Raw genomic sequence first — 12,744 nt, 5'->3', positions numbered from 1 at the left:
TTCCCAATTATCAGTGCAGGTTAGTGGGGAACCAAAAAAAAAAAAAAAAGAAAACAGGATTTAAACACTAAAAATCCATGTTTTTATTCTATGTACCTGGCACTTTCAAAATTAAGAAAATTGCTTTAAGACCCAGTTTCCAAAGGGGCATTTAAAACATCTGATATTTACAAATATTTTTCTCAACTCTATCTTATTTATCTGTCTCCTCGTCCATCCCTGTGGCATATATGACTTTGCACTTTATCCCTCCTAGCCTTCCAGTTCTTTCCCTCAGTCCAAATTGCAGCAGTATTCCTGAGAAGTCAAAAAGGCAAGCCTCAGTAACTGGTTGTGAACTGGTGACTGATCAACAGATCTTGTACTAGAATATTTCACCTGTTTCTGAAAGCCTACTTTGATTATCTATTTTCCCCAAATTGCCTAATCACCCCTATTTCAATAAACCTTTCCACCAATGTATAACTTCTGCCCTGCCCTGTTCCTTTATGGTCTGTTTCCTGTAAAAGTCACACACATTCCCCGCATGCCTTGATACTTATTGTCAAGTCATGTACCTTTGAAAATGCACTGCTTTCTTCAGAAGGCAGTCGTCCACCCCCCGCCCTCCCCAAGCGCCATGTAGACACCCCTCCTCTGGCAGTAAGTGTGGAGGGTCGAGGTTGGAACATGCTGCCTCTCCTCCCACTGCAGATGAGGACCCCGCGTAAGCCCCCTAAGTAAATGCTCATTACGTGCCAAGTTGGACCTGTCCAAGTCTTTCTTTCTTTGGTCTGATGTATCCCCATCAGTTCATTAGGAAGCTCTTGCTTTCCATAGCTCAGTGCCATACTCACGGCAATTGCATGTTTGTTTAACATCTTAGTATGTCCTATAGGTTCATCATTACACCAGACTTTGAGGAAAACAGGGGAAAATATAAAATGTAAAACTATGATTCCTCCCTTTTCCAATATGTATTGTAAGTACAAATCTATGAAATTTAATCTATTTATAAAGATGGAATTTGACAGAAAACTTTAGATAACAAAATATGAATTGGGGTATTGTAGCAGTTTGATATGATCTGTGAATTCCAATAATAGATATTGGATTATGTTTGTAAACTGGTCTGTCCCTGGGTATGATTAGAGTTTTGATTGGGCCACATCAGTAAAATGTTGCATCCCCACCCCTTGGTAGGTGGGGACTCAATAGATTAAACTACTTAGCAGAGGAGTTAGTTGGAGTTTTGATGTTCGAGTTTTGATATTGGGGTTTCGATGTGGGAGTTTTTTGAGCTGGAGCCTGGGAAATAAGCACACAGAGGAGCAGAGCAGCTGAGCCCGGAGAGAATTAAGCCCTGGGGAGAAAGACAGAGCTGGTCACCTGATAGTCTACAGATGGCCTTGTAGAGAGAGGCAAAACCTAGAGAGCCTCATGGGCTACAGCTGACCTTATGGAGAAAACAGAGTAGCTGAGTCCAAAGAGAAATGAGCCCTAGGAAGAGGGGAACCCAGGAAGCCTGAACCCTGGCAGACGTCAGCAGCCATCTTGCTCAATTCGTGGCAATAGACTTTGGTGAGGGAAGTAACTTAACACTTTATGGCCTGCAACTGTAAGCTTCTACCCCAAATAAATAGCCTTTATAAAAACCAACAAATTCTGGTATTTTGCATCAGCATCCCTTTGGCTAATACAGGTATATAAAAATTTTCTAATTTTGAGAACAAAATTTTATTGTGCACTTCTTTGAACTAGACTAAGAACCATGCATGCTTTATCTCACACAATCTTCACTTAAACTCTAAGCAATATTTTCAATTTATAGTTGAGGAAACAGGTTGAGAAGCATGCCTGATATCAATTTGGAAACTTCTGTGAGTAGTAAGTGTATGTGACCTAAAGTTGGGTTAAATTTCAGGGCAGGGATCAAGGAAGCAAACCTTTCCAAGGTATATTCCCTTCAATAAGAAATATTGAAGCATGCAAATATTTTGCATTCTAATCTTAAAAAGGTACTCTTTTTTTTCCCTAAGATCATTAACGGTCATATTAGAATTTCTTATTTTATCCAGTAGTTGCATGGCTTTTCAAACTTGCAAAATATAATTTTATAATTGTGCTTTAATAACAAGGTGTTATTTTTTCAGTGAAAGAATAGCATAAGCAAAAGACATCTCTTTTGGTTTATGGGTGAAAATAGCAGTACTGGATATTGACAGGAGGGTCATCAAAATATTAATATTAATTACCTCTGGAAGCAGAGGTGGCTCAAGCCATTGGGTGCCTCCAGCCCACATGGAAGGTCCTGAGTTCAGTTCCTGGTGCCTCCTAAAAAAAAAAGATGAGCACACAACAAACAGAGAGCAGACAGCGAACACAGATGAAGGGGAGAGAAGAAATAAATAAAAGTTAATCTTTAAAAAAAATATATATATATATATAATTACCTCCTTAAGAAGTCTTTAGCATTATTACTAATTAACAATACCACATATAACCCAAATTGTTTAGGACAGCAGGAACAGTGATTCTAGTTTATATGTTTCTCTTTCTTCCCACAGTCAATGTTGCCTCCAGGAATTTGTTCCCTAAAGTGCTGGAGTATCACAGCACATCTTTAAGCAGAAAGGTTGGGATGACATTCTATTATAGGATCTTGTGAAGGTGTTGGACAAACTTGGGAAATTAGGATGCAGATTGATCATCCATTGCTTTTGATACCTGAAAGTAGACCCACATTCTCCAATAGGAACTGTCCTCTTTCTTTCTCCTGTCCCTGTTATAGGAATAACCACTGAATCCAGTGGCTTAGTCCATCTTTTCTGTGTCCACATTTGACTGGGCCAAGGGTAGACACTTACGAAGGTTGAGGCAATTGGTTTCTCTCCACTGGGATTTAGGATTGGAGATTAAATGGTACAAGTAGTTTTGAATTAGAATTTGTTGAAAGCTAGAGTTCGGACAAACTTTAACACTTACAAACTAACGCAGTTTGAAAAACTGGCCTGCAGAGTTAAGAGACTGTGAAGCAGATATGCAAAGAGAAGCAGAAATAAGACATTACATATAACACTAAAGAGATGGTGGGAAGAGAAGTTGTCCCAAAGCTCAGTCTCTAGTTCTAGTCTTTACTGGACCAGCTATCCAGGCCCTTGGGTTTCAGAATGGTCAGCATTCTTCATGAATGAACACCCCTGTTTTATTCCATTAATTTAGGGATATTTCTATGATTTCGAATCAGAAGGCCCTTTCAAAGCAGGCATTTAGTCCAAATCCATCATCCAAAATTAAAAAAATATTTATTGAGTACCAAACACTCTGAACTAGGGAATCAAAGCTAAGGGAACACTAGGAGCTTCTAGTAACAACTAAACCAGTGATTACAGAACTGTGGTCAGATCTGTGAAATTGGAGCAGAGACTACTACGAAGGCATGGAAAATGAGGATTTCACTGTACTGAGCCATTCAGGTGGGACTTCCAAGAAAGCAACATTTTATTCAAGCTTTTGTTTTATGCTTAATGCATTCCCTACTCTTATTTTTGTTATTGTTTTACTCCTGAAAATTAGTAGTAAGTTGCTCAATGAAAAAGAAGGGAATGCAATTCTAAGCAATGGAAAGAGAATGAAAATTCAGAGGAGTGAAATATCAGATAATTAAGGAAATGTTAATGTTTCATATTACTGCAGTGTCATGCACATGTGGGAGGGTGTTGGAGAGGAAGCCAGAGAGGTCCAGAGATTTAGTAATGCTGTGTGTTCTGAAACCAAGGGGCTTTCAAGTAGCAGTTTAGGAACACAGTACATACATTTGCACTTTAAAAAGCTTGTAAGGGAAAATCTAGAGAGCCATGCTGTAGGAAATGAGTTGTCAGGAGGCTAACCCAGTTTATCAGGGTGAGAAATAATGCATTCCTGAATTAAGACAATGGGCAAAGGAACAGAAAAGGCAAAGGACATAAGGCATTCATAGAAGAGAAACTGTAAGTTTGATGACCAATTATATTTGTAGGTTAATGCTGTAGAAAGTTTCTCTGATCACGGAGATAATGCAAACTATTCTGTGCCCTCCTTCCCTGACAGAAGCCTACTCATTCAGGTCCATTTGTCCTCCCCTGAATTCGATGGGTCCCTAGAAGTGAGAGGTGATTGTGCCTGATCCTAAACTAATTGCAGTTGACCCATTCTCCTGGAAACAATAGTGGAGTGATCCCTCAATCTGTGGAATCAGGACTTAATTTTGTTTTTTACATTGCCAAACAAGTGTTTGCATGAATGTGCCAATACTGTTTTAATTTGATCTTTTTTTTCCCCCTGGAATAAGTTCCAAGGATGCTTTTGAAGAAAAGTAATACTGCATTCAAGATACCCCACGCCCAAAGAGTGCGCCCCATAAGGAGAGCCGCCCAGCACGAAAGAAAGTGCAGCCTGACTAGGAATGGTGCCGCACACATGGAGAGCTGACGCAAGAAAAAGAGACACAGATTCCCGGTGCCGCTGATAAGGATAGAAGAGGTCACAGAAAAACACACAGCGAATGGACACAGAGAACAGAGAGCAGACTACTGGGGCGGGGCGGGAGAGAAATAAATAAAAAATAAATCTTTAAAAAAAAAAGATAACAGATGGCAATACTAAATGTGTCTAATAAATATATTGACAAAGTGCTGTAGTTGCTTATTGTGTGTTGGTTGTTTTTCTTAGATGATTATTGGCAGAAGTTAGCATATATATCACTTAGCTTCCACTGCTCTTTGATAATTGGGGAAAAAACCCCTACAGAATGTTTCAATTCTCTCCATGCGTTACTGCCCCTGTGGTAGGCCAGGATGGGGTGTTAGTATAATGATGAGGGGCCAGAGGAGGGAAAGAGAGAACCAGGGTCCAGTGACTAACAGGGAAAGACAAGTGGTTGCATTCAGTTTTACAATCTCTTTGCTTTTCATATTTCCCATTGCAAACAAAAATAATTCTCCCATCAGCAAGAAAGATATATTTACATTCACAGGGAAATACTATAAATGTAGATAAACAGCAAATCAGGGTTACTAGTACCCCTGACCTTCTTACATAAAAAGAGAATCAGCTGATTCCACCTGGCATTGGTAAAAGCAGCAAGCTTTCATTTTTAAGGGATGCAAAAGAAGTGGTACATACCACCCCAATCAAAACGCCTTCTTGTTCTTTTGGATGCTCATTTTGATTGCATTTTTGCACTGCAGACGTGAGCCTCATCGGCACACCCACTTACTCCAGCCCAGAGTAGAGAAACTGCTGTCCCTGAAGATATCTGTGGTACCAAGAAAGATGGGGAAAAAAGTGAAATTCAAGGTATTGAAGTCAAAACTACAAAGAAATAAAAAAGAAAAAGCAGGCATTAGAAAACTCACTGCAGGAGGTTGAAAGCAAGAAAGAGGGGGACAAAAATCTATTTCAACAAAATAATGAAGTCTTTTAAAATTTAAGGGGAAAATCGTCTTGTTTTGTGAAAAGATGGCGAGACACGTTCATTGATCTTTTTAAGAGGCAACAAAAAAATTGGCTGTCAACTGAATAAAAGAAAATGAAGTTCCATTAATACAATCTGTCGAAAGACAACTCAGATAAATTGATCAATGCTGTACAAATCATTTCTAACCTTTCCCCCTATTTGGAAAGGATGTTTTTTTCAAGAGAGTAAACAACATACATCATCAACTTCAAGTGCTTTTTAGATGGCTTTTCCAGCAATAATGGAAGTGGAGAATTTCTGGAACTAAACATGTAATGTTTTTTTTTTTATTATTATTATCAGTCCAGAGACTATCAATACATTTAAGAGAGTCAAGCCTGCCTTTTTTTTTTGTTTTGCAACTTTCACATTGTAGTGTGTTACTTGATTTCTTCATTAGACTATTGATTTTGTTTTTTTTTTAATTATATAAATGTATAGGCCATAGTGTTTACATTACTGAGTCCACAACCCACCATTAAAGGGAACATCAACTTGAAAAAATAATCATGTTGTTCATGTATCTCTGCACTAAAACTTTTATAAGAAACTCTAATTGCTTCTTGACATTTTTGTTTCTTAATATGAAGGAAAAGCAAAAGATATGAACTATTATTTTCATTTGTTTTTCCTTCCTCCCCAAAATAAAGATAACAAGCACTTTCTCCAATTTAAAAATTACCTATATAAAATGTATATCAGAATTTCTAAGCTAATTTTCTAACATGTAAAATTATTTGTTTTATTTCATCATGCAGCTTTAATTGTGTATAATTTAGTGTGTACTATAAAATTTAAGTAGCTCAATGACAGAGAAATCTCTCTGGTACAATGCATCCTAAATGAATTACTTCTGCTTTAAGGAAAGGAGTTTCAGAAAACATGAACTAATATTAAAATTAAAAATGCTAACTCATATTGTTAAAAATTAATGGACTTATTGACTGGTATTCAGGTAAGCAGATATTTCAAATAGCGCTCACTGTATTTCCAGAGTGAAATAACAATGTTGATACTGTTTCTGGATGATTGGCTTTACATAGTCTGTAAACCACGTTAAACACAACTTGAGGTTCTATGTTTACTAAGAGTTCTAGGTTATTCATGAAAGGTCCATTCAGATTTATATTAATTACATTAAAATTTCTTTCCATGGAGGCATTTCCTCAGCCTGGGATTCCAGAGAATTATCAAAATAAGTAAACATATACCTGAACACACGTGAAAAGGGGAGCAAAGAAGAGGATCTCAGCAGGCAATGCCACCTCAAGTATTGCTCTTAAGGCCCTATGAAAATTAGTATTTAGGGTACATCTCTCAATATCTAGGGGGGAGAATGTATGCCTCACAAATGACACCAATTAATTCAGTATTATCAATTTCTTAAGTGAGAATTGCCCTAGAGCTCAAACTGCCCCCACCTTGGGGAAAATTCATCATTAGTATGAGGACTAGAGTTAACTGAAGGTCAGTGAAGGAAGAGGGCTGGATCATATGTTCTGTGAGTAAAATTCTAAAGTGCATTTTAGCAGCTTGCTAAATCCTGCTGGCACACAATATTTTTTGCGGAGGGAGTGTGAGAAAAGAAGAGACAGAGAAACAGAGTTGTAAAGACCCATGGAGAAATCAGGGAAAACATGATGCACAAGAACTTCTTAGAATTAGAGGGAGTACACTCTATGGAACAATGAAGAGTCAAATGTCTTTAAAAGCATTTTCTGAGCCTGAAGAGTCTTGACGAAGATGGTTGTTAAAGATGTGAGAAAGTCTGGACTATTTTTCATGACATTTTTTAAATGCCATAGCAAGACACCTTAGAACTTGTCTTTTCTGTAGACCACCATGTCAAAGCCCTGTTTACTGTTTCTTTTGGAGGAATGTTTATACCTAAGTAAGGGTTGAAAATCCTTGACATTCGGCTAGATTCAGGAAGTTGGAAAATGACAAATCATTTTACTTTTGTCTATAGTAAAGAGAGTCTCATGTGAAACACAGTTCAGGATTTTAGTGAGTGAGTCACAATGAGACAGCATGATAGAATAAAAATTAAAGGTCAGACTCAATATCAACACAGTACATCTTTTGCATAGATGCAAGAATATTATATTATTGCTACTAACCACAGTCCATAGGTCACTCCAGCTGTATTTTTCCCATGCTTCTCCACATTTCCATCACCCTGAAGTAGTGATACCAAGGCAGTATGGAAAATGTGAGCCAAATGTACACCATGGACATGGTAACAATCAGATGATATTATTTTATCTGTAGCAAATGACACACCACATTGTGGTGTGTTGATGGAGGAATGCTGTTTGGGTATTCTGCACATGTGCTGTGCATGACTGTTTTATGTTTACAACTTCTCTCATAAAAAATATATTTAAAAAATAATAATAGGGTAGGTTGGGGGAAAAACACACCAAATGTAAGATAGGAACTATGATTAGTAGTAAGATTTTGATAGTATTCTTTCATAGTTTGTAACACACGTCTCATGACAATGCAAGGTGTTGGTGGAGGGTTAATGTATGGGACCCCTGTACGATGTTATGCATGTTTGCTTTGTAAGTTCACAACTTTTCCTATACACTTAATTGTTTATGTATGTTCATATATAAATGATATAAAGATAATAACAATTGGATTGGTTAGAGGAAAACTACTTTATTTAGTAGTAATATTTTGACAATGCTCTTTAATTGTTAGTTAAAAAAGTTTAAAACCAATGCAAGTTATTGGTGGTAGGATGAGATGTTATATGTTTGTTTGATGTTATATATGTTTGGTTTGTAAGCTCACAACTATTATACACTTATTGTTTATGTATGTTTATATATGAGTGATATATTTCAATAAATTTAATGAAAGCACATACAGATTTCACAAGAAAAGCTCTACCCTGGATCCCACAGGATAAATTGTTAGCAGGCCACAATTTGTTCTCTGCCTGTCAAAATCTTTCTCCCTTTTTCTGTCCACCCTAAGTTTATATCATTGCAACACTCTAAATGCATTTCCAAATGAGCAAAACTGAATATTGTAGCATTTACTCATCCAGTTACTTACTGGGAAAAATATACTCCTAAAAGATATTGGTTTTAGGTTTAGTTGTAAAAGCTAACAACAAAATTTCCACCACAAATAGATGTATGAGGATTTCTGAAATTTATTCCTTTTCCTTTTTTTGGTTTTTTTTTGGGGGGGAGGGGCTAAGTTAAAAAATTTATATATCTGTCATATCTCAAGTAAATTTGCAGTATTTATGAGAAATATGTGAATAGAAATATGATTCTTGAAGATTCAAATTCAATGACTATGTATTTTATAAAGCTGAGAAGGATTTAGAAAGTAACCCAAGTATAGAAGCTTCTACAGGAAAAAATGAATTCTCAATTACTGAATGCCTATATTGTCCAAGACACTGTACCAGCACATAATATTTACTATCACATTTAATCTTTTGTTTAAAAAAAACATACTTTTTTAAAAAAAGATACTTAGATTACATAAGTGTTACAGTAAAATATAGGGGATTCCCATATGCCATGCTCCCAACCCCTCACACATTTTCCCACATTAACAACATGCTTCATTAGTGTGGTGCATTTGTTATAATTGATGAATACATTTTGGAACGTTGTCACTAAGTGTGGATTATAATTTACATTGTAGTTTACATTCTCTCCCAAACAATTTTGCAAGTTATGACAAGATATAGAATGGCTTCTGTCATTGCAATGTCATTCAGGACAATTCCCAATTCCTGAAAATGTCCCCATATTGTACCTGTTTTTCCCTCTGCCTCCCCTCAGAATTTCCAGTGGCCACTGCCTCCACTTCAATGATAAACGTTCTTCCATAGCTAGAATCACAATAAGTCTATACTAGAATACCAGTAAGTCTACTCTAGTCCATTGTTCATTCCCCAATCCTGAGAATTCAGGGATGGTGATGTCCACTCCACCTCTAAGTGAGAGGGGGGTTGGATCCCATGCGGCAGATGGATGGGACTATCTTGCTTGCAGCTGCAGGCTCTCTCTATTCCTTGGGATGGTCATTGTCCATTATCATCTACTTATTAGTTGTCCTAGGTGAGTCTAATGAACTGGAGAGTGGATATTGCAACTCTCTTGAAATTCAGGGCCCAGCTAGCACATAAGCAGCCCAAAGATTTAAGTTTCTTGGACATACACCTATCAATGCTAGCATTAACTATAAGTTAAAAAATATATGGAACAGGAAGCAGCTGTGGTTCAATCAGATGAGCTCCTGTCTACCATTTGGGAGGCCCTTGGTTCACATCCCAGGGCCTTCTTATAAAGGTAGGCTAGCACACATGCTTCGGAGTGCCACCCAGCCGCAAGCACCACAGAGAGCTGACTCAGCAAAGGTGACACAACAAAAGAAGGGAGCAAGAACACAGAAGAGCTGGCAGTGAATGAACACAGAGAGCAGACAGCAAGCAAGCCACAAGGGGGGAGGGGAAATAAATACAGACACAGAAGAACATACTGCAAAAATGGACACAGAGAGTAGACAGCATGCAAAAAGTCGCAAGGGGGGATATATATATATATATGAATTTGCGTATTAGCCTTGCACAGGGCCCATGCTAATCTTCTCTGTATCATTCCAATTTCAGTATATGTGCTGGTGAAGCATGCACCACATTTAGTCTTTACACCAATAAAGTGAGTTAGAATTGGTCTATATTTTTAAAATGAGCCAGTTAAGTTTCAGTGGGAGTAGTGAGTCAGTCATGTTTAAGCAGGAAACAGAGAAATGAGCAGAAGTGAGAGAACCCTGAGAGAGTCTAGTTTACAAGGACCATGGACCATTCCGGGCTGGAAAGAACAATTCCAAAATCACAACTAAAGAATGATTTTTTAAACTTTAGCGACTGGGAGAAGGACAGTGTGACTCAACATACTGAGCCAGGGCAAGAGTAGGAAAAGGAAAACTCTTCAGGGGAAGCAGGGGTCAGGTTTTACATGGTCTTAGAGTAGGAGTTTCAAATTTTTTTAAATTATTTTGGAGTGTGCTGGGAGGCTTTCAGATTCTTGGGGACAGAGGAGAGTTTTAGTGTAAGAGAATCACTCTGCCGGAGTGTACCCCCACTATGATAAAAAAAATTCTCCAAAATGATTATCGAATGAAAATCATACCAATCTGTTTAAACATGTGGACATTAAATCTGGATTTTTTCCAAACCCAGAGACTATTCTAGATGGGTACAAGCAGTTTTTTAAACCTCATTCTGTCAAATCTCCAGGTAATGGGATACAATTTATTCTACAAATTCCTAATCCAAATTAGGTCAAGGATATATAGATTGGTCTGGGTACTAAACTTCCAAAATAATATGCAAATTAAAGACATATTAGAATAATTCTTTTTGCCTAAATAGGAATTTCACATTTAACAAAATGCAAAGCCAGGAACATCCATACATCAATCTATCTATCTATCTATCTATCTATCTATCTATCTATCTATCTATCTATCTATCTATCTATCTATCCATCTATCCATGTCATCTATCAATCATTTATTATAAACACATGCCCCAATCAACTTTTATTAGGACTTTGGTAGATCTTTCCTAATAGTCATTCTCTTTGCAAGGCAGGTGGTAAGAATTTGTTGCAGGTTTGGTTCTTCAGGAAGTAGAGTCTGAGGAGGGAGTTAGTGAGCAGGAGGTTATTAGGGAGTATGTCTTAGTTTGCCAGGGAGCTGTAAAGAAAAACAAATACCACAGAGTAGTTGTATACTAAACTTAACTTAAACAGCAGAACTTTATTGTCTCAGTTTTAGAGGCAAATCCAGTAGCTTGTTGGTCTCCTGGACAGACAGTGCTGCATCAGGAAGGTAGCCTTTGTTTCTGTATCTTGGTGAATATCTAGCAGGTGCAGTAGTTAGATCAACACACATTGTTGAGCCCATGCTTAGTACCCATTCCTGCTACCTTGACTACTCCATCCCCCAGTCCATATGCATACATTCTAACAGAAAGCCTTTATGATCTCTCTGATCTCTAGATATCAATGTAAACTTGAATCTGAGTCTGAAAGTCTTCGAGGTGTTTGCATGTTTCCCTCTTTCCAGTGTAAGGTTACCTGAATAAATCATCATGTATCTCTTTGGGGAAGCAGTGGGGGGGCGGGGGGGGGTAGATTTTTCAGTGTGTATATGTGTTGTGGTGTTGCAAGTTCTTAACTCCTGGAAACCAGCTGCTTCTACAGTCAATGGATCTTGGATCCAAAACTGACACAGATCCAGAAACTATATAAGGGATCATGACTTAGTGAAACAGCTACCCTCATTCTCCTAATCATGCTTCCTTGATTTCTTTTGATTTTACAGTTTGAGCAGGATACTTGCTGACTGTCCAACCATTTTCTCCCTGGGGAAACTGAGTTTTATTAACCATAACTCTCTGCAGGTCAAGGCCTTGGGTTTCCACTTCAATAATAATTGCATCCACCTGGCTTCTGATGGTTGAGTGCTGCCACCTGGTCTATTGTTTTATGGTTCTTTCATCCCCATTGTTATCACTGAGTCAGTTTTGTAATGGCCTTTCCTACTGACAGGGCTTATATTCCAGAAGAGAAACAACACTGAACTTCTTAGTGATGCTTGTATCCCTCAGGCCAATGCATTTTTTATTGCATTTTTCAAATGATTCATTTATAAGACCTTTACCTGGAACATATTCATTTAATGGGCTTTACTGCTTTACATAGTAAATCTCTTCCAGGATGCTCACTAACCTGAGTCATTTAATCCTTTCCTGTAGTATCTTCAATAGTTATTCTGGCATTTCAACTTCACTAAGGTGGGACATTACTTTCTCTACCCTTCTGGGAGCCATCCTAGCAGCATATTTGCGCCATTACTCTTGCTTCTTGCAAGGGTGTTAATTATTGTATCTAGGAAGAATACTGCCAAACTGGCAATTCTCTCTTATTCTACCGTTTTTTCCACTCTTGAACCGGTTCTCTCCCAGTCTATGCAGTCTATGTGAGCTAGGTCATGCAGCTCCAAGCCAAAAAGGGATATAATCCTTTCCACACTTAATGAGATTGGTATATGTTTTCTCTTGGGAAAGAGTTCTTTTCATGGTTTCCAAGCTAAGGAGGAGTGCCAGCCCTTAATAGGGAGGAGTGTGCCACTTCTGCAGACTTAGAGAACTCACGAGAATACGAGCATTTGGGGTATTTCAATTCAGTTATCCCCATCCCTGTGTCAGGGTTCCATTTTTCCCT

The 12,744-nt window shown here is 37.8% G+C and overlaps 1 non-coding gene across 1 annotated transcript; it reads right to left on the bottom strand.

Moving 5' to 3' along the window:
* Window positions 1–10,042: 10,042 nt before the first annotated feature.
* LOC111766462 (U6 spliceosomal RNA) lies at window positions 10,043–10,145 on the bottom strand. Its single transcript, XR_002798508.1, has one exon. It is a non-coding gene; the product is annotated as a U6 spliceosomal RNA (small nuclear RNA).
* Between the last annotated feature and the right edge of the window lie 2,599 nt (window positions 10,146–12,744).

The sequence above is a fragment of the Dasypus novemcinctus genome, chromosome 3 (genome assembly GCF_030445035.2).
Source record: "Dasypus novemcinctus isolate mDasNov1 chromosome 3, mDasNov1.1.hap2, whole genome shotgun sequence".
In the NCBI taxonomy this organism is placed as follows: Eukaryota; Metazoa; Chordata; class Mammalia; order Cingulata; family Dasypodidae; genus Dasypus; species Dasypus novemcinctus.
This window is presented reverse-complemented; position numbering and strand designations above follow the sequence as displayed.